The sequence below is a fragment of the Colias philodice genome, chromosome 3 (assembly GCF_061535455.1).
Source record: "Colias philodice isolate Cphi_HAF_F1 chromosome 3, ilColPhil1 Martin Lab GWU primary, whole genome shotgun sequence".
NCBI lineage: Eukaryota > Metazoa > Arthropoda > Insecta > Lepidoptera > Pieridae > Colias > Colias philodice.
The window spans coordinates 69120-89821 of record NC_143088.1 but is presented as its reverse complement, the minus strand read 5'-3'; the positions used below and the strand labels follow the sequence as shown (position 1 = coordinate 89821).

The following is a 20702-nucleotide window of genomic DNA, read 5'->3' as shown; positions in this document are numbered from 1 at the left end:
TTTTATTATAAGCTATTTCTTATAATTTAATAATAGCATAAGTTTAATAATCATAGACATACATACACAACACATTTTGTTAAGATTTTGTTGCAAATGCCATGAAACATTTTACAAGAATCTTGAAAGAAAAGCAAATAAAACCAAACCAAACCTATAGAATTATAATGTAGAATGTTCGGTAAGAGTCCGGTACGGGATAAACTCATGAGTTGCAAGTCATGAGTTTCAATCTTATTCATAATTCCATATATTTATTCATTCATACACGTTTAATTTAAAATCAGAATATAATAAATACTACGTAAGCGATCTTAGATCTATATTCAATACTTAATTCTAGATATTTCTATACATGGACTTTCATGCTACACTTTTTAATATCTGAGATCGTTTCAATGTTGAATGTTGTAAAATAAAAAAGCTATCAAAATGAAAGATCCCTTTGACTATTGACGTCGGTAAAACCCTTCCATTTGTACGTTAAACGTTTGAAACTTTATACATGTAGCTCAATGAGGAATCCACGGCAGTGTTGGAATAACGCGCAATAACAACTTCCTTTGTAGTGTCGACTGCCGACTGACTGCTGCCTCATGCCTGCCGACGTCACGCCGCACGTCATGTTTACTGCTACAAAATATATCACCAAGTAAACATCATATTACCATACCATTTGTTATACTGTCTCAATTCTTGAGGTAGGTAGCGTTAATATTTTGATCCAGTAATAAATTCGATTTAATTTTACGATTAGCGAGTTGAAATAAGTAATTTGCTTTTCGGTGAGTACTGAGTGCTATCCATGAAAATAAGTAAAATAACGAAGAATATTCTGGTCATTTTGATTGAAATTCCTAATGAATTATAACAAAAATAATACCTACATGATGTTCTAATAGAATATACTTAAATTAGATGAACATTGCCATAATCAACGAAATAATTAAATTTAAGACACAAGCAAATTATCTACTTTCTGAACGAGTCACTAAAACATAAATAAAAATCACAATTAAAACTTCTACATATAATTATTTGTTAGATAAAATGTAATTTTATAGTTTACAAAACTCAAAAGTTGCTCTTGCATCTTATCATTACGGAAAAGTTAGGTTACCCATTATAGAACCTGACATACGAGGACCCTCATTAAAACTTGAAGAACGAAATGTTATTTTATTTAAGTTCATAAGTACATATTTTAAAAGATGTTATTCACAAAACCTGTACCGATATACAAATATGCCGTAGACTTTAACATGTGCTTATTGCTCTCAATTCTTGCTTGTAAAAATGATTGATGATAATTATGTACTTTGATACGGGTGGTTTTCATTTAATCATTACGTTCAAATTTCAATTCAATTTGACTGGGTACCATTTATTGATAGTATTGAGTACATCTCTACATATAAATCACCAAAAATACCAACTTTATTACGAACAAATTTCTGTCATTTCCAATGCTAAGGTTATGAATAAAATTTCTTACACAGATAGTTTACACCGAGATATTTAGGTACATGTAGGATTCTTTTATCTCATTAGGATCCAATTAAATTGCGTAATTTGTATATAAGGTGTAAGATAAGGTGCATGAATTATGGACAGAGAACTGGAGTCGTGTTAGTTGTGACCTGTTTTTTACCATCATCAGATAGAGTATGTCGTCAGTCGTGAGTATACGTACATCTCTAAGAAGCGGAAATATAACCGCAGCTTCACGTAATCTGCGACACTTCACCAATTTACTGAATCCGAGCTAAAACAATGGCATAAATAAACACAAGGACCACATTTACCAAATAACCAAATATGTAACTATTCGGCTGATATGTTAGTGGGAATAGTAATAACACTGAGGGCTGTTAATTTGATAATTTTCAACATCGTTTGATATGAAACGTGGATTTAATTAATTGAACAAACGAGGCAGCAGCTAATCGCCATGTTTCAACGCGTTCGCCTATCACGCGCTGGTTATTCACTGGAAAAATGATAGAGCGGAGTTTTATAGATTCATTAGAGATGATGAATATCTATATTATAGACACCATAATATACATAAATATGATTAAACTGTAAATAATACGTATATTATCAATATATTGTAATTTCATACTACATATACTATGAACTTCCGTGACTTACGTGAAAGTTCAATCAAATCGTTATCTTGATTATAAGCGCTGTAAGCTTTGTAAATGCTAATTTTGTTGTTCAATATCAAGTGGCAACTTTTACGGGAACAGAAATATTAATCCAAGTTTTTCCACGATCCTCAAGTCGCCTGACGGAAAAATTAATTGTAAACACTTTGAGTATTTGTCGAGACTCGGGCGACAACGCTGATGTAATTTATTTTATTAAAATGCGGGAACATAATTGCCCGTTCATAAATAACGTAGCTTCAAGTGTTCTTGCTTTTTTGGCTACAAAACATAATTTTTATTCTTATTCTTCTTTAATTTTATTTATGTCTATCATTATTTACAAAAACAATCTAAGTATGTATGCATATTTTTTATCTTTGAAGAATATCCTTTGTTTTTTTTTTTATTTCTTGTAATTCCTTGAATCCATGGATCAATGTATTGGTTATTATATACCATCATAGAATAAACGCGGTTGGTAACCAAGATTTTTTCATATTTATATTCAAAGAAAATGTACGTTATTTCGTGTCCCGAATCCTGATCTCTTTGGAAGATCAAAGAATCCTGTAAGCATGTACTTTGTCTATTTTTCAAGTACACAGTAGTAAGTGGAATATATTATGTTCGGCTCCGATAATGGAAAATGTCTCGATCTGATGTGACGAGCTCTCGAGCGGTGTCACTCAACTTTTAAGTCCACCGTATTTCAAAGAACTTAAATTCTATGCAAATAAATAGTTTAAGTATCTGTTATGTTAAAGCTTTATATTATTGAAGGATATAATATATGTAATATGTATATCATAAAGTATCCGCAAGTGTTTATGTTCTTTATTTGAGGGAAAATATTAGGTAAATATTATTATGTATCCGACTGTAATATAATTTAACGAAATGCATAAGTCAGAACATTTTATATTCAAATAAATTAATTATTTCAGCTCAACTCAGTACTTGTTATAATTTATCTTATTATAAAAATGTTATATTCTCGAGAAAGTAACATTGACTAAGAGAAACATTACTTTCTCTGGCGATTCGCGACGTTGGCGCGAGACACTATTCTTAAATTGCTTGCAATGCATACAATATTTTCATACATAAGCGGTTTTAAACTTGTATGTTAAATAATTCTAAAACGTAGCTTCGTGCCCGTCTTCGTCACCTCGGTCGACATTGACGGGTCGCCAAGTCACCGATTTACTTCAAATTGAAACACGTAAGTCCGATCGCACCAAGGACACTCCAATAACCATTTGCGGCACTTTGCGACGCCATGTTGCGAGTTGCGACGTCGATTTCATCTTTACGACTAAAGACGAACGAATGATTGATAGCCCAGATATGTTAATGTACTCAATGAGGAACTCGCGTTAACATTCATTGCTATACATATGTATACATATGTATATATACCTACCGATAGCTGTACAATACTGTCTTCATACGGTAGCAGTATCCGATTGAAAATGTCTATCATTATGAGCTTTACTTTAGCTCTTTTTTATTCCTGCGGGTATGCAGATATTCCTATATCCCATTTTTTGTATGTATGCATGTTGTATGATGGGTTAGTCCGTGCAGTCTCGGGAGGGCGAGCGGGTCAAATAGCTCCTAATTTTTTCGCACATTTATTATTAAAGATAGCGCAGGCGAGTGAGTTATGTGTCAAGTTTAAATACAGTTGTTGATAACGACTTCGGCTTATAATCTGCAGCCTGCTATCAGTTACTATATTTATTACTAGGCACGGGAACATAAGTTAATTCAGTTAAAATGTACTTATATCGAAATTCTGAATACCCTAATTCACTTGAGCAAATCGATATGATTATTTATTATTTAGGGGTCGAATAATTGTTAGGTTATCTTAATGTAGCCATTTATATAGGTAATTATTAACTTATTTAAAACAATATTGTAATACATTACCTACTTTTAAAGATAAATATCTATAAATATACACAAAATTTTATGGAGATAAACCCCACAGATAAATAATAATATTGTCTGCGAGGTATATTGCGTACCATGGCAGGTGAGTTATAGCTGATCTTTTGTGATACATACATAATTAAATTTATCTTCTGAAGTCTTAATTAATATCATTTAATATACACAAATAAACTTCGGGTTTCTTTTACTGAAATAGACTGTATCAACCTTCTTATTTCCGTTTACTATAGACGAACTGTCCGGAGTACATCCAGATCAGATGCTGTGCATTACTTTACTCTAAGACCAGATCCGAGTGTTCAAATGAATCTGCTAATATCGTGTGCGGTTGCACAAATACTGAATACAGATAATTTCACGTACCTACATGTATTGCTAGCGCTAGTTTTATCTCGAGCGTTTGCTTTCGAGTTTCGACTCTATTGCGGTTATAATAAACCTTTTGTATTGTGTTTCATCGATTTGATACTTATTTTATGATTGTAGCTATGTTTAAAATGTATGCAAAAGTCTGTGAAAGATTGTGTGGAATTAGTCTTTTTGTTATCCATACTTAATATTATAAATGCGAAAGTAACTCTGTCTGTCTGTCTGTTACTCAATCACGCCTGAACTACTGAACCAATTTGCATGAAATTTGGTATAGATATATTTTGATACCCGAGAAAGGACATAGGATAGGTTTTATCCCGGAAATCCTACGGGAACGGGTTTTTCTCTGAAACCGCGGGCGAAGCCGCGGGCGGAAAGCTAGTAATAAATAAATATATATTCTTTTGTTATAATTGATCAGTCTACACTAGATACCTAATATGTACACAATTAGGCATACTTATTTAATTGAAGTACACTTATTTATATTCTACAATATTGTTTATAGCTATTCAAATAAACAACGGTCTGATTTAAAATAAGAAGAAAGAGAATACCTATAAGAAATAATACTTTATCGAATAACTTATATATAATATTCCAATTTTCTTAACTTTCTAAGAACTAAACAATAAACATGAGAAAATAGCAATGCCAAATCCGTGAAGATCGATAGAGGTGTTGTGTGAAATACAACGGTAATTACCATAATAATGGCATTGAATTCAAATGTTCCAGCAATTCACTGCGATTATAACCTTGCCGGCTCGCACGCCCACGACGAGCGAAGCAATTCAATATAAGGTTTCAGTTTGAATGAATACGTTTTGGCAGCCGCAGAACTGGGACATTTAGTGCCCCGTCACTCCGGCCCACGCCCCCGCGCCCCGCTTGTGTTTGTTATATTTCACGAGCAAGTGACGTATTTGTTAACTTCCTTGAACAATTTATTAACCTATTAAGCAATATGCATATAATTTGACGTTTGTCGTTTTCTGCTCTCCGTCATACGCGACGTAAAGCGTCAACCGGTTTCATTAATCTGGTTTAATCTGACGAAAATTACAATTATAAGGACTTCCTACTGATTCCTTCCGATATCGTTAAAAAATTCCACATGATTGAATACAAATGTTGCTAATTAATTTAAGAGTAGGTAAGCCTCTTGTCAGTGAATCAATCGACACCAAAGCCTCGAACTAATCTGGATTTAATTATTTATATGAAAAACGATAATATCCGCGTCGCGAGGATTAGAGGGTTCACAGTTGATTATTTAATTACATCTCGTTGGATTGTTCCGGGTCGCGTCAACAAATTGGATTTCTGCCGAGCTGATATTTTAATAGGATTGTGAATGGAAACAAATAGCAGGATCCGGCGTATATCAGCCGCTTTGTTTGCAAAACGCGCGAGCGGGCGGCGGGCGGAGCGAGCGGGCGGAGCGGCGGCGGGACCATGCACTGCGGATACCATGAATGGGATACATTTGACGTGCAATATTTTATTTTTGTTCAGAAACAATTGATAGTCCAAATGCTCCTTTGCTCAGAAACATTTTTAATTTTTTCCGTCTATACCTAAATGGTAAATGCTATTTATTTCCTATTCAGAAACCTTATGTAATAAATCAAAACTTTTTTGAATATTATATGAATTCATACTTACCTAAAGTGGTCTGTATTTTCCAAAGTAAAAATATGAGAAATATTCAATAATTATTTATTACAATAAAACAAGCTTAACCTGCTCATGTCCAAACGTTTTGTAAGCATGACAAAATTCCAAGTCAGATAAATAGTATGCCATAAATTAGTTGGCTCTACATTACAAGAACTATGTTTTCCTGTGATCTGATTTAACAAAAACTAAGACCAACACACTAGTAGTTAAACAGGGAAAAGGAAGAAAATTGTAATTTTAGCTTTTACGCTTTTTTTTGTGAAAATTTTTCATCGTTTTTCTCGTTGGTTAATTATTCCAGGCGGGTGTGTGATTTAAGCTATTTTTATAAACTCAATAAAAAGTTGTGGAATCATGTTTGCTTACCTAGTTACCTTCAAAAATAGAGTCTACTCTTATTAAGGCCGGCAACACACTCGCGATGCCCCTGGCACTGCAGGTGCGTATGGGCGACGCTGATCACTTTCCCTCAGGTGACGCGTCTGTTCAATTGCCTCCTTTACAATAAAAAATACTTTTATCTGAACAGTCAGCTAGAGACAGTTATTAATAAATTAGAGTCAATATTAATTATATTGTTAGTTTCTAATTTATCTTTGTAAATGATGTCTAATATTAACAGATAGGCTATAATAAAACCACTTTATAGCAGACGGAACAGCTTCCCTTAATAATGGGGCCGAGATTTACGAGCACAAACTCGCGAAAATAATCGCTTAAATACATGTTTTTATTGCTTTTATTGAGGATAAAGTTCAGTCAATTGTCCATGAAATCGACTAAATTTCGCTAGAAAGTTAATTCGTTCATAATAAACGTATTTATCTGCAGCCACTCAAAGCAGACTTGAAATTTTCTTATGCTTAACGAAGTATCTGAATCTATTAATACATCTAGTGTTTAGATAACACTGAAGAAGTGGTGTCATAAAACTTTATACAAATTGTGTTGAATCGTTAATGTTGGGCTTCGGTCAAGTTGCATGATAATAAGAACACGATTGTTACTCAGTTAAAGTGACACTTTAATCTTGACACCGAAACTTTGGGAAAGCCACAGACATCTAAATTATAACTTATGAATTTGTCTCTCCAAGACTTGTAACACGTGCTGCAGCAGCAGATTGTGTATCTACCATTTAATTAATTTTGCAATATGCAGTGGGAAGATATATGACACACAGTGCAGTAATAAAGCATATGAGATGATAAAGTTTAAGGTGGTGAAGGGTTCCATTTCCGCGCGACACCGCGGGACGTGCCTATTGTGCTCCCCTCCCCCACTCCCCACCGCGCTTCACCCCCCACCCTCCCCGGGGAACGTGACAGAAATTCTATTTAGCTACCTGGCTGCACATAAAAACGCAACAAGCCGTGAAAGGAATTCCGTCGGCTTAGATACTCGCCGCATTTATTGCAAACTTTATGCTTTGAGAGCATTAAGATATTTCACTTAAAAGTATATTCATTTAAGCTCAATCAATAAAGGTATTTAATATAAAACTCACAGTTTTCTGTTGTTATTAAGGAAACAACCGCCGACGACAGGGACCAACGCACCTGGAAATAAAAGAATGTAATTAACTATGGGTGGATACGGATGAAATACAACTGTCAAAATATATTCTTAGAGGAACGTAAACGTCTGCCTTATTAAAATTAATAATCAAAACAAACTTCGATTTAACAATGCCCCGCGGATAGCTACGAGCTCCTGCCCGAGAAATATAAACACAATCTCGATAACAATTTTTGTTATTTATTTGTAAATCACATTTTTCGCATAACATCTGAGGGATAATCCCAGCCTTTGATAACGAATTCGATCCGAGGACCGCAGGCATAGTTTTAAATTACACCGAGGTATTTAATAACATCGACCCTCGTAAACATCGCGGGAATTTCCAGAAAAACAATGAAATGTCCACTTTGTCGCTTCTCCACGGAGCGCTATCGCCCGCGCTACCAGCCGCGATACCGCAGGCGCTACAGACGGCAGAGCTGACAAGAAATTCGTCTTTTAAAAAGCTCTCGCTTCGCTGAAGATTTACAATCTTCGCGGAGATTTATTTGACACACACACACACATGACACAGACCTTATAGAATGCGCCAAATGTTTAATTTTGGCATTTAATTTTGTTTTATGTCCGCTCGCTCTTGTACGCGTAGCTTTAGATGTAAAATGTGTTAAAGTGACATTTTTATGAGGAATTAAATGCGTTATGAATATGTGAAACTAGAATTTATGTATTATTTTGTCGATGCCGCACTAAATTACCTCAGTTTTATTTTTGAAGTGAAAACTTCTTTAGCGGCGTTGGGTATAAAATCTTAAACTCGCGTCAGGACACGTGACCTGATCGAAAAAGCGTAAGACGGATGGATATCAAACATGCTCAAAGTTAATAATCAAGTTTTCACTTCTGCCGGCACTCCCGGAGTGCAACCCGTCTTTTTTTACGAAGGAGTAATTCTATTTATGTACACGTGTTATTTCACGATAGTATATATGTGATGATATATATGTGTTTACATACAAAGTCGACAGGCAAAAGCTGACATGGATTATTAAAAAAACTATAAATATTGCGTTATGAAATTGAAAATTGTAGTATTACTGGGAACATTATCAATTTATTAGATGTTTTCTTAATTTTATGCATTTCTGCAATGTAGCGTCACTATACCTACCCAATCATCATGCTTCAAACTTATTACTTAATTAAATCCAAAGAACTTATTTCTAATAGCGATGATGTCACCTTGCGACCGCGTCTCAGTGCATTTAATTAATAGCTGTACCTGCTCGTTTGCTTTAATACATAAATCATAAATATAAACTTATAAAATCAGATAACATCTTGATAAATTGGAAACGATCAGTTAAAATATAGTGTATGGAATGGAGCCGGCTTTTCTTTCATAAATGGGAAAGTTGAATGATGTAAAGTTTTCGTTCCTTTCAGTTCGCAGGGCTACTGTTCCCGACTCACCCCGGTGCACCCCGCACTCCACTTCTGACAAACTTGTTCGAATTTCTTCCACTACAGTTCGAAATATTTTCGGTCTGTTTCCAGTTTGTTGTTGTGTGACCCTCCGTTACATTAAATTCGTGAAATACCTACTATACTACTATATATAAATACTATCCTACAATAATTACCGGGACTTTCTTTGAAACATTTGCGAGCAAAGATTTTTAAGTGATAAGAAAGAAACGCTGTTGAGCTATTTACACAAAGAAATAGATAAAATAGATAACACAGAAAGGAAATGTTCCATGCCTTTCCCGTCTTATAATTATCCAACTCGTGTTTAATGTACGCTCCATATAATAGTAGTTTACATGACATTGTTATTCCCTTATCTTCACTTATCTAACGCACAAGCCTTTTTATCCGTAATTATAAAATTAATTACCTTTTCATGCCTTTTCACTTATCCCTTGTAGCTACACACTGATTTATCATTCTTCTACCTGAAGCATGAAGAGTTTGTATTTATTGCACGCCTCATAAGCGAAGCGTTGAGGTGGGTACTACTGTCACTTCGCGCAAAACATCTGATTTTTCAAACTTAAAATGTCTTTATGTATCATACATTGCACTTGTAAGATAATACATACACACACATATTAAGAAAAAACACTATTTTTAACGTTCATGATATTTTTGATGTCATTTTTGTTATTTAAACTAGTTAAAAAACAGTTTAAAAAAGTTCTGTCTTGGACGTCCGTGTGTCTGTATGTGCGGATCCTTTTTCTTGTTAACACGATAGCGACCGAAATACTTTACTAATCGAGTCTTTTTTTTTCTCTTACGCTTGAGTATGCTCAGGAATAGAACCCTTTCATTTTTCAGGGTCTGATTCGATGTGGTTTAATTGTTATAAATAAACAAAAATAATAAATATTTATTAAAAAAAAATTATGAGGCGTGCACTTTTGGATTTTCCAAATTATTTGTTTTTATTGGCTTTTAATGTTTATTAAACATTTTTGTCTACGAACTTCGTTTGCTACAATTCGGTACGTAAGTATTTTCACTAAGTTTATTAAAGTGAAACTTTTATCCCACCAAAAACATTTTCATGTAAAATGTTGCCAAGACGAGCCCATATGACTCGCACTGTCAAAAAGTTATCAGATCTCATGTAGAGCCAAGCTTCTAACACTACACGCCCTAACTCTACAAGGCCTAACTTCACAAACTCTACACCTTAGTCAAAATATGTGGCTTGGCCATTTCGCTACATTCACATCGGCGTAAGGTGAAAAATTAATTCACTGTTCATTACTTTTGTGTTATACAATAGTTCTTGTAGTAACGAACGGCCAAGCCACATATTTTGACTAAGGTGTAGAGTTTGTGAAGTTAATCCTTGTAGAGTTAGGGCGTGTAGTGTTAGAAGCTTGGCTCTACATGAGATCTGATAACTTTTTGACAGTGCGAGTCATATGGGCTCGTCTTGGCAACATTTTACATGAAAATGTTTTTGGTGGGATTTCATTTCTTTTTGTAGGTTGTTTGTAACAATTTTTTTTTTTAACAAGGAGTACCTATACATATATATATCTAGGGGAACCAAGTTTTAGATTATTAGATTAGACCTCTAGCGTCATCAAAATTTAATTTAAAATAACAGGTCTCATACAAACTCCCATCCCCTAGTTTAAGGGGTTGGGGGATGAAAGTTACAAGTTTTATAATTTTTTTGTTGTTTGTGTGCTAATACTAGCTTACATACAAAATTTCAGCTTTCTAGGACATTAGGAAATACCTTAAGAATTTTGATGATCATCAGTGAGTCAGTGACGAAATTAGCGTTTTTTAGATATAAATAAAATCTGAAGTATAAAAGCTAATGTAATTAAAACTTAATATGTTCAATAAGTCCGCTATTGACAATATATCCCGAAAATTTTGTTGATCTAGCATAATCCAAACCCAAGTTATGAGGGTTCAAAAAAACGTCGAAGCGCTTCGAGAAAAGGTAGGTAGTGCCCGTGCGCCTCGCTTGGCTCGTCTTGGCGGGGGCACTACCGTGCCCCCAGATTACATCGTCTCAAACTTTTTGGTCTGTGTAGCGCATGTCGCGTGTATCGCGGCTGCCGAGTAGGTATACCTACTCGGCAGCCGACCGTCACGGGACATGCGCTACACAAAGCAGTGTTCGGAACCGTTCGAACAGTTTCACTTTTACCGTGGTTTCATAAAACCACACAACATTTTATTATATTTCATAAGTATAACATTCAATATTACATTTGGGGGATTCATTTCTGTCTTTTTTATCGCTCTTTTGAATTTGTTATTGAACTATGTGTCCATTAATGTTTACAAATTGGAGACAATACGTGTAGTTTTAATTGAATTGTGGAATTGTAACATTATATTATTTTGTCACCACAATTGAATATTGGTTTTGATTTTTGGATCAAACAACCACGGGACATACAGCCTACATTTTTTTATTCACTATATGTATATTAATTGTTTTTATTAGATTGAAAACGTGATCACTCCAATTCATATCGAAAACAAATATTAACTAATTACAACATATCGTTAGGTTTATTTGCAGGAGTGGCCGGCTAATGGAGGCAGTCGGTAACTTGGTGTAGGATAACTGAGTTTGCAACCGATCGCAGTTGGCCCGTCACCGGCACTTCCTCTGCCCTTTCGCCGAGCAGCCCACTGCTCACTGTGGGCTATATTTAGAGAAACCATTGTTACACTACACTGCGACAGTTCAATATTTCTGTAGTAATGTAAAGGTTAACTTGGGTTAGCAGTCTCGAAAGAAAAGTGTCATAGGACAGATTGGTTGCCTAACGTGGACACTGAAGTCTGTCCGAATCATTCCGATAAAATTAATTAATTAGCTAAAAGTCAATACAGAAAGCCGACAATAATCAAATCAACTCGAGATACCCGTGTCGCCGTGTCAGAGCCCGCTCATTCGTGACACGGGTAAGAATTTCCATTATTACGTGTTAATTATTGATATATTAATATCGGCTACGATTGAGAGCTCATACTTTAATCTGTATGAGCAATATTGTCAATATTTGTGCTTTCTCCCTTGACTACAACTCTACGCGTGTACTTTATCTTGTCCATCTCCACTATTGTTCTAGCAACAATATCTCGAAATTTAAGCCACATGTATTATAATATTACGTAAACAATCTGACATTACTAGAGCATATTAACCGTTAGTCAACAACATATTTGGGAGCGACGACAATGCAGTCCACTTCCATGTTTATTCATTTCGTGATAGTTGTGTACCTACGTACTGACGTACCAACAGCTACATCTTATGAGGAATGGGAATTACCTACTTCTCAATTGTTTGCAAATTTCATTGTAATTTTATAAATACATAGGGATTTTATAATCGTTACTAATTTAAAATTAGTAGGTTTAGTGCCTGGAGATGGGAGGCAATATTCGACCGGTCTTGCATGATTTGAAATAAGGAAGAATGGCCAATATATCTACCAGTTCATAAGAATTCATATCCCACTGATCAGCAACTAGCAATTTTCCTAGTAGTAGTAACACGCATTCCCACCGGCCGGCCGGCGTTGGAGGCAGGGGCCAGGTGCGGCCAGCCGTGGTTTATTGAAATCCGACGCGATTTATTGGAAACTGAAACTTAGCGACACATTTGCTGAACGAGTTCGATCGTTGCGACACCGAGCTTTACGACGCACTTTACGGCTCTTTGAAACGCTTCCGATATTAAAAGTGTGAGATGAGATTATCTAAAAGTGTGTCGTGTGACCTCGTTCACCTCGTTCGACTAAACTTCCCATAATAGAGTATACCGTACAGTGTAGGTACGCGGCGCTGATTTATTCACTTCGATACGATACAAACATTTATTTTTAGGCACTGATTCAGAAATGTTTATGAATAGTGAATTTTTATAAGTAGCACATATTATTAAGGCTCGCCCAGGTTTAAGTGGCATCAGGACAGCACATTGATAAAAATTTGTCCTCAGTGAAATATTCAAATTGAAATTGAGTTATTAATAATAAATTAGAATAATACAAGATTTTCATCAACATAAGGTGTTTAAACATATTAAACTGGTACCTAACTACTAAAACAAAAAACTTAAATATTTTGCATTTCGAGTATGTTATATGTTTACGAATAACTGGTTTTTTAAAGTGAAACTTTTATTACATCGTCTCAAACTTTTTGGTCTGTGTAGCGCATGTCGCGTGTATCGCGGCTGCCGAGTAGGTATACCTACTCGGCAGCCGACCGTCACGCGACATGCGCTACACATAGCAGTGTTCGGAACCGTTCGAACAGTTTCACTTTTACCGTGGTTTCATAAAACCACACAACATTTTTTTCGTAGATTTCATACTAACCACAATTGTTTTTTTAAAAAACCGGTCGTGTTAAATTAAAAAAAAAAAACAAAAGTTTAATTTATCTCTTTGAGTGCGATAAAAGCAATATTTTTGTAGACGCATGATTGTTTTATACTTATCACTTAGGATATAATATTATCTTTATAAATCGTCATATAAATATTATATATTACTACATAATATACTTTAAGTTTTAACCCATCACCGTGTCATTAATTAACAAGAATGAATAATCCAACAACGATAAACTTTCATTAACATCAAGGAACAGATGTTCCATCGCTCCGCACTATTATTGGTATTATTCTACGAAGGAGAACTGGCAACAAATTAATTGATTCCTGTGCTCAATACAAGTAAGCCTATCTGAAGGAAGCTCGAGCGAGCCAATTAATTAATATTTTCAATAAAATTTCTCCGTAACATTGGGAGCAGGATGGCGATTTTCTCGCGTTATTTCTTATCGGCAACATTTCCCTTGTGCTGTGTGCCGTGTGCCATATTGTGCTGGCGCGTCCATTTCCCGAGCTCGCGATACCTACTTCCACGTGGCCACGGCTTCCGCACCTCCTCCATTCTCACGACACTCACCCAATGCACTACACTGCATTCAATATTGCATACAGTACAATACAATATCCTTTATTTACACACACATATCGAAGAAAAGAAAAAGTAATGAGAAACACATGAGATAGGTATATTAACATGTTATATAGGCAGCTTTATCGCTTATAATCGATCTCTGCCAGGCTATACCTTTAGATAGGATTTGTTTTGTGAATGTAGGTAGTGTTTGTATAGTGTATACACGCCTATTTTTAAACAGGAAATTGAATTTATATTTACATTTAGATAATAACTCCTTAAGTAAGCTAGGGATGGCTTCTTTAATTATTACGAAAAGCTAAAAGAGGAAAAGATTTTATCCGGGATAAAAAAATATTTTGTACAAAAATTCTCTGTAGACCTATTTTATTAAATTAAATTGAACATATTTTACCTAAATATAATTAAATAATAACGGGATATTATTGGCGTAACTATTTCATTAAAACGAGGTATGTTAAACTCAGGTGTCCTTAATCTATGTGTAGATTACAGAAGAGTACAGAATTCAATTTGATATATAGGTAGGTAATTAATTAATAATATTATTAAAAAAAAGACGGGTTGCACTCTGGGAGTGCCGGCGGAAGTGAAAACTTGATTATTAACGTTGAGCATGTTTGATGTCCATCCGTCTTACGCTTTTTCGATCAGGTCACGTGTCCTGACGCGAGTTTAAGATTTTATTACCATTACAGAAAAAGTGCTCAACGCCGCTAAAGAAGTTTTCACTTCAAAAATATCTTTCACTAGTAATAACGAAAACTAGTAATAAGTAATAACTAGTAAATAAACAAAGTAAATTCGACACCAATTAATTCTACCCGTGCGAACTCAGGGCGAGCAATTAGTAGGTACCTACATTATGTAAAATAACCGTGACTATGATTATAATTCTTCATGGAAAGACTCAATTGAATCCAACTGATCCCATACATTCGAACGGAAACCTTACAAAATTTTCCAGAAGTCTATATATTAATTTAGCGATTCGGCGAAGCGGAATGGCGCGGTTCGACGCTGGCTGGCTGGTTTGGGTCCGTCCGCGCGGACCGCGGCGGAAGTCGGAACACTCAGTGGTCAAAGTAATTAAAACCAGGCTTTTACGAGCCGCAGATACGTGGCCGAGAGAAGCAAATTACAATGTAATAAGAAGCTACCTCACTTTGTCGTCACGTTATCACAAAAAATCGATGCTTTATAGTTTATACATATATCAGGAGATTGATGTTGTACATCATATATAAAAATAGCCGTCGAATTTTGCTTTGTCCGAAACCATCTGCGACTATGTGGGGTATATGGGGCCGTGAATTGAGGAAAATTCTATTGCGTGAATCCAAATTGGATTTGGGATTTTCCCCAAACGCGCACAGTTCAATCGCACGATGTATTATATCGAAACATAATATTTTTGAATAGCATTTTGCATGCTTCTCGATTCACTTCTATAATTCAATCAATTTACGGACCTTTGTGTTAGGATAGAGTTTTTCAAAAGAAATTCACTAAAGTTTGTTTGCAATAATTCATATTATATGTAATAAGATAATGTAGGTACACCATTCATAAGTTTTTTTTTTATTTTCAATAGGTAATATGTGTCATATTTAAAGGCAATTACGACTTCTAAATAATTGTATCATGTAAAGCGAATGGAGCTCAAATTTGGCAAGTTTTTCACGATGAAGTATCGGCAGGCGGGGCGGGGGTGTGCGGGGCGCGAGATACGGGGTGCGGGGAACACCTGTTGCGTTCAGCACGTGTGCCATATGAGCCTTTGTACATCGTACAGTAACCGTTAATATTTAGTTCCTTTAAAACTGTGTACAGGATTTTGTACAACAGGTAAATAAAAATAAGTTAAATTATTGACAGGTAATTTTCCTTTCATTTCTAATTTTATTTCTTAGGTACTTCATAGTTCATAGTGCTTTTTTATTTAAACTCAAAACTCAAACTCAAACATTCATTTATTCAATTAGACTACCTACTATTAAGTAGCACTTTCGAATCGTCATTACATAAGTATTTTTAACATTTACCACCTATTTAAACTTTATAATGCAGAATTTTACATTTTATGATTACAATGAAGATAATATTATATCCAGATATATCTTGTTTAACCAATTATTAAATAAATTAAAAACCATAAATTAAATATAATAATTTATCATAACATCTGACATTTATGAACTATTAAAATGTCAACTTCTTAAATATGCATACCGAATATAAAACCTGCACAAACATCTCGCGGGCCGTTGATATAATTTGGCGCGATTCGGAAATGAATGAATAATAGAGCGTAGAGCTGAGAGCTTGTGGGATAATGAAACAATCATAAGACGAGTGTACCGAGTGGTGCCGAGTTGCGTGTCATCTGGGCGTGTTTCGTCACTACTGGTTCATAAATTCCACTTCAATTGGAACTAATTAAAATAACAGCAATTAAATTTTTTATTATTCTTAGGGCTAGTTGAGAATGTGCCTGATAAGTTATTTATACTTATTGACTTTATTTCTCAGCATAACATTATTATTGCATAACGTCATTTTAACTATTTTTTTCTAAGATGTGAAACCGGACATTAACTTACGAAGGGCAGATTTTTTAAACAATGGTTAAAATTAATTCATCGTATAGGTTATGAAACACTTTAAAAAATGTATTTTAATTCACTTATCTGATGACTTATTTTTTTTTAGGACGGATAAGTTTAAAAGAAAGCTTGTGAAGCTGGACCGTAATGTTGACAGTTGACACACACACACACTGATATTCTGTTTAGGTAATTATCACCACAATTTAGGTTAATGGATTACTAGCTTTCCGCCGGCGGCTTCGCCCGCGTTTTCAAAGAAAAACCCGTTCCCGTAGGATTTCCGGGATAAAACCTATCTTATGTCCTTTGTCGAGTGTCAAAATAGCTCTATACCAAATTTCATGCAAGTTGGTTCAGTAGTTAAGGCGTGATTGAGTACCTAACAGACAGACAGACAGACTTACTTTCGCATTTATAATATTAGTATGGATTACGAATCGATATTGCATTGCGCAATCTTCAGAAGAGATTTAGTCGAGACTTATTTTTTCAATGAAATGCTATGAAATGCCATAAAATTAATTCAAAATGCATGTATAGGTAAACCAGAATCTGATGGCAATTAGGGAAATCAAAATTTTGAGTGTGCAACCCTAGGGAAAATGGAGTGAACGATCTTGATACTGCGTATTTTTTATTTTGTCCTCAATATCATTAGTCACATTACACAAGTGGATAATTCTGTATTTAATAATGAGATATCCACGTAATATTATGTAGGTACTTATTACATGTACTTATAATATACATATTACTTTTATAAAGGTAATAGGTAATATATATCATTATGGCATGTGAAAATATTGATGTAATGATAATGCAGATCAAAACTTATGTACTATATTTAACGATTGTCTATAATTTTTTATAAAATAAAACAATAATTAAATAAAATCATGTTTATTTTCGTAAGTATTAACACATTATAAAATTGACTTGTACACCTTGGACTTGACAAATAGCCGAATTGGAAACTCCTGTAATAAGTTTTCATAAAATTATATTTGAATCAACAAACAATATTATAGTTACATTTTTAATTTAAAGTATCAAAACGAGTAAGTCCAACTTAGCAATAAAATCTTTCACGCGCTTAAGGGTGCACTCACACACATCAGTCACCGTCACGGCACGTCACCGGACAGGATTAAAAAAAAATATGTATCAATAGTTCTAGTATGACTCTGTTCCCACACGACAGTCGCCGGCACGAAATCTATCAGTGACGTCCCCGGTCAGGCACGTCAAATAATCTTTCCATACATGTATCATACTTTTATCCCCACTCACCCGGTGCCGTCACGTCTCAGTTCAGTCAGCGTCGTGCTACCGTCAATTGCTACATGTTCTCTAGCGTGACACACGTCTAATCACTGACTAACCTGATGTATGTGTTCAATGATTCAGTCAAACCGGCGACGTGACTGACGGACAACATGACGGTGACTGGTGTTTGTGGATACGTACACAAACCGTCACCGATCAGTCATCGGTGACTTGACGGTGACTGATGTGTGTGAGTGCACCCTTAAGGTGCACTCACACACATCAGTCACCGTCAAGTCACCGATGACTGATCGGTGACGGTATGTGTCATGTTGTCCGTCAGTCACGTCGCCGGTTTGACTGAATCATTGAACACATACATCAGGTTAGTCAGTGATTAGACGTGTGTCACGCTAGAGAACATGTAGCAATTATTGACGGTAGCACGACGCTGACTGAACTGAGACGTGACGGCACCGGGTGAGTGGGGATAAAAGTATGATACATGTATGGAAAGATTATTTGACATGCCTGACCGGTGACGTCACTGATAGATTTCGTGCCGGCGACTGTCGTGTGGGAACAGAGTCATACTAGAACTATTGATACATATTTTTTTTTAATCCTGTCCGGTGACGTGCCGTGACGGTGACTGATGTGTGTGAGTGCACCCTTAAAATTGAAAATTGTGATGTGTTTGACCCTTCTTCATCGAATATTTTTCTATACACATTGTAAACAACACCTCTTGCTTGTGATCGCAGCGGTTTTATCGACATTTCGAAGATTTTGAAGACAAAATCCTAAAAATTAATCATCAACACAAATAATTTGACAACCAATTTGATAGTTGTCAAGTAAAGGAGCCACATGAAAATCTTTTATTTTTTAAATATAAATATGCCATCAGATTCTGGTAGACCTATATTTTCCATAAAAATCTGTAGGTAGGTACATTAGAGTAAATTTTTGTAATATTTCTTTACTTTGATATGATTTTCATAAGAAGAGTAATGTGTAGAAAATCAGTTGTATTGTGGGGATAAATAAATAAGGTTTGGTTAATATTCCAGTAGATATCTTCTGGTAGAAGCAAGCTCTTATCGCAGCAGAGCGGGGCTTCCCGGCGCGGCGCTATGCGGGGCTTATCGGCCGACACACTTCACTAATAACACATTATTTATTGCTCTCATTACCATCCAAGAAAATTATTTATTTCCCTTCAGAACATTTTCCTTTAAACCACTGAAGTCGCAGTTTGGTTCGTATTTTACTGTCGTCGTGTTAGGGAAATACCTTTATGTATTAGCACAGACTAATAATAATATACTACGTATACAAGTATTAGCATAAAATCTTTCCGCGCCATCTTTAAAATATTCAAGAAGCTTAATAACAAAATTATGATTTAAATATGTCGAAATTTCAAAGTCGGCTCAAAATATCACTAAAGGTAATGTAAACAATAAAAATAAACTTGTTATTTTAAACTATAAAATCATAAATCATTAGCTCTTCTCTAAAGTGAAGTACACAAAGAGCAACAGAGTGATATCAAAAGCAAGTTCCCGTGGCGTTGCAAATAAGGAATCTGTAGAAAGCGTTTGTACTGCGCTCCTGGCGGCTCGGGAACAACCGGGAACATTTCAATTTCAGTCTCCAAACGTTCTCTGGGACATTATTACAATATCCTTGAGTCCTTCCTTAAATCTTTGCCTAGCTTGGATAACCTTTCAGCGTTTTTTCGTTATTCATTTAGTCAATTCATGACCTTTATTTTCTTGAGTGGCGACCACGTACAGGACGTCGCAGTGTGGGACGGCCTACAACGCGATGGACAGACGACCTGATCCAAGTGGCGGGGAGCCGCTGGATTCAGGCCGCTGGTGATCGGTCGTTTTGGAAATCTTTGGGGGAGGCCTATGTCCTGCAGTGGACGTCCTGAAAGGCTGGAATGATGATGATGATGATGATGACCTTTATTTATACCTGATTAAATTATGATCTACAAATATTGAATATACAACATATTCAATTACTTATTGCAATAAAGAGTGTTTAGCTGACTCATAAATACTGCACAAGGCAAAATGACTTTCATGCTGTTCATTTACTCCAAATTGAATAAGCCTGATCGTAAATACCGACATTGCAGTAATGAGTTAAAGAAGTGAAATTTACGAAAGTCCTGCGGCTGCTTGTCGGTCAGAGCGGGGTCCAGTCGGTAATTGTGTACAATGGCCGAGTTGTCGGTAATTGCGGACACTGGCCGAATTGTCCTTGCACCTAACTTAATTAAGGCCAACTTACTTCTTGTGATCTTCCCTTGCTGTTTCATTAGAAGTAGCTTGGTTAAGGCACCAGCCTTCTCATAATTAATGAAAATAATCGCGACATAAATAAGAGGTTTGAATTTTTGGCAGATAGCAATTGTTATAAAGACATGAAATGAAATTGAGTGAGAACAGTCATTGGAAGATTAAAATATGATGAGATCAATTGCCGCCCACGCATCTGCCACGCGAGACTGACGCCAAAGAACAACCGATTATAACATATTACACTACTTTTTACATCACGACAGGTCGCGTATTAATATCCGTAGGCTTGAATTTGAACTATTTCTCTGCAAATGTAGTTCAGCT

General features: G+C 35.4%; 1 protein-coding gene across 2 annotated transcripts in view; it reads right to left on the bottom strand.

Annotated features, from left to right (window-relative positions):
* LOC149489289 (FMRFamide receptor-like) overlaps nt 1-20702 on the bottom strand; it is a 149096-nt gene that overhangs the window by 72952 nt on the left and 55442 nt on the right. The window contains exon 2 of one of the 2 annotated variants that reach the window (XM_089712013.1): nt 7678-7729. The exons of the other annotated variant lie outside the window; for it this stretch is intronic. The gene's annotated coding sequence lies outside the window, so the exon portion shown is untranslated. The remainder of the gene's footprint in view (nt 1-7677; nt 7730-20702) is intronic. 2 annotated transcript variants of the gene reach the window in all.